This window comes from Halyomorpha halys, unplaced genomic scaffold (genome assembly GCF_000696795.3).
Source record: "Halyomorpha halys isolate HHAL.00 unplaced genomic scaffold, Hhal_1.1 Scaffold421.1, whole genome shotgun sequence".
NCBI classification, from domain to species: domain Eukaryota; kingdom Metazoa; phylum Arthropoda; class Insecta; order Hemiptera; family Pentatomidae; genus Halyomorpha; species Halyomorpha halys.
The window spans coordinates 1,202,768-1,205,487 of record NW_027109834.1 but is presented as its reverse complement, the minus strand read 5'-3'; the positions used below and the strand labels follow the sequence as shown (position 1 = coordinate 1,205,487).

Below are 2,720 nucleotides of genomic sequence, written 5' to 3'. Positions count from 1 at the left end.
GTCCTGCAGCAGTCTGGGCTTCAGTCTTCGGGTTGAGGTTGACTTTCCCAGGTTGTAGGTCACTGCTCCTTTAACTGTCGGCAACTGGGAGTGGAACTTCATGAACCGTTTTTTGATGTAATCCTCTATTGACTCCATTTGTAATTCGCGATGCAATTGGTTATTTCTTATGAACCAACGAGCATTAACTGCGATTCATAGTACTTTATTTTGAACAGATTGTAGTTTATTCCTTTTCGTAAAGGATGCCGCTCCCCAGACTTCACAGCCGTACATCAGCAGTGGCCTGAGAATTATTTTAAATATAAGAACAGTTGTTTCTGGTTTTAGTTTAAAATTTCTGTTTAGGATAGGATATAGCATTGCTAACCTTGCATAAGTTTGAGTTAGTTTGATGTTGATATGGTGATTGATTTTCAATGATTATTATTTCATTTTTATAAGATTATATTATATAGGGTGGGTTAAAGTACTTAAGGTAGATCTTTAAGTAGCGCTGAGCGTGGTCAATAATAAGATGAGAGACCAATCATGACGGAAAGCCACAGTTCTTCTCTCCACCTCCCCACGAGTTTGTAAGGCCGTCAGAATACCGGAGACAATTCATACAGACCGGTGGAAGTGCTGGTCCAATCTTCTGTATTTCAATGCGACAAAGCGTTTTTTTTTTTTTAAAGATATTCAATAGCCACCCGAAGGTTTGGAAAAGATTGTAGGTCATCTTACTCCTACTTATCCTGAACAGCTATAATCCGTTAATCTAGACCGATATGTTAATGTTCTAAAAAGATTGGCTTTGTTATAGAGGTATGGTCTATGGAGCTATGGAGCCAGGGCACCACGGTTTGCAGCAACGTGAGTTTGGGCCACCCCATCTATGTTATCCTGTACTTAAGTCAAGAGATAGTACCTAAATCTTAAGGGTTAGCTTGTTATTTTTCATGAAATCTTTAATTCTTGAGACTACTTAGAAGCATTAAATTTTAAAGGTTTTAAATATTTAATCTTAAACAACTTTTATTTTTATTTTATCTTCTTCCTTGGGATAAAAATTACAAGGAGTTCTTTCTTCGCCTTTATATTTCTTTCCTTTTTACGAAACTGTATTAATTACTTTCAACACTAATTAGAGTTTATTTCAGCAAAGGCACAGATCAAAGGAAAATTGAACATCTAATTAGAACGAGTAAATACCAACTGAAAGAGATATCGTTACTTGACCTTTGAATAAAGAAAAACGGTTTTCCTAATGTAATTAAATGGAAGTAAGAAACCAAAATATATATCATATAATATCTGTACCGCTACAAACCATTAAGGGTCATGTTTCGGTACTCATTAAGGAGTAACGTGTTAATAAATCAACGGTTGTGTAAGGAGGTGATTTTGTCAGAATCACGCTCGACTAACAGATTTTTTCCCCAATTCATTATATACATATACTTTAATATACACAGATATTATTATTATAATTATTATTATTACACTGAGGGTCGGACATCCCTTCCTCACTGCGACCCAGTTGGATCTTTTGTGAGTTACCTCTATTTTACACTAGATATCCCATATGATTCCTATGCTGGTCTAGTAATGTCTTCAGGTTCCATTCTGTCCTGTCCCAAATACTCCAGTCTTCGAAAGGCAAGGGCTTCAGATTCACACAGAATGTGCTGTGCCTTTTCTTCATCTTCCATACATAGACGGCAGGTGGAATCCTCCACCAGCCTCATCTTCTTAAGATGATATTTTAAGGGCCAGTGACCAGTGAGGAGTCCTGTTATCGTCCGCAGTTCATTTCTAGTAAGGTTAGGGTAAAATTTTGCCTTTTTCCTCTGATATTTCAATAAAGAGCTTGGACTGCTTCATGCCTGGTTTCAATGTCCAGTATGTTTCCTTCTCTTTATGTCATGGTATGTTATATACACATATAACCAATATGTCCAGCTATCGTATTTTTTTTTTCTTACCCTCGAAAACAATATAATAGACTGCAGAGACCAAACCCCTTTCATCAGCGAGTACATTTACCAAGGGGACAGTGCCTTTCCACCTACCAGGTCATGGCGCAGGGGTAATTTCCCTGAAGAGCCAGTAAAATATGTATAACATTATTATCTGTATTTTATATCATGATCATGATCTTACCCAAATAGGATAGAGAAAAATCATTAATTCAGAGTTTTATTTATAATCAGTGGCTAAGAGCTAAACAGCATTATACAGACTTTTAATGTATGTATTTTCTCCTTGTTCTAAAATAAACAACATATTTATATTTAGAAAATATGCATAAAATGACTAAAATACATTTGTCATTTACAACAGATATGAAAATAAAATATTAGTGTGGATATAACAAATTATGTTCTCATTTTAAAAAAAGTAAAATAAATGAAAAAATATTCTTATGAAAAACTAGTTTAAAATAATGGAAGTCGTAGATTAAACCAATCTAATCAATCCACAATGAAGTGTAGATAGTTGACCATAGATTAGTAAGTGGAGAAGGATGCGGTTAGCAAAAAAACACAAAAACAAAAAAATATTTAATTTTAATTATTCGTCCTATTTCGCTACTGCCCATTATGGGCAAAATCCTAGAAAAACTCTTATTAAAACGCCTCTACCCAATCCTTGACTCATATCATGTTATTCCTGATCACCAGTTTGGATTTAGAACATCTCATTCTACCATACAACAGAGTCATCGAGTGGTTGAT

The 2,720-nt window shown here is 34.9% G+C and overlaps 1 protein-coding gene and 1 long non-coding RNA gene across 5 annotated transcripts in view; one reads left to right on the top strand and one right to left on the bottom strand.

Annotated features, from left to right (window-relative positions):
- Positions 1-2,720, bottom strand: part of LOC106682525 (monocarboxylate transporter 9) — a 252,106-nt gene that overhangs the window by 112,085 nt on the left and 137,301 nt on the right. The window lies entirely within an intron of this gene.
- Positions 1-2,720, top strand: part of LOC136795904 (uncharacterized) — a 16,927-nt gene that overhangs the window by 2,995 nt on the left and 11,212 nt on the right. The window contains exon 2 of the long non-coding RNA XR_010843619.1: positions 1,143-1,265. This is a non-coding gene — a long non-coding RNA (uncharacterized lncRNA). The remainder of the gene's footprint in view (positions 1-1,142; positions 1,266-2,720) is intronic.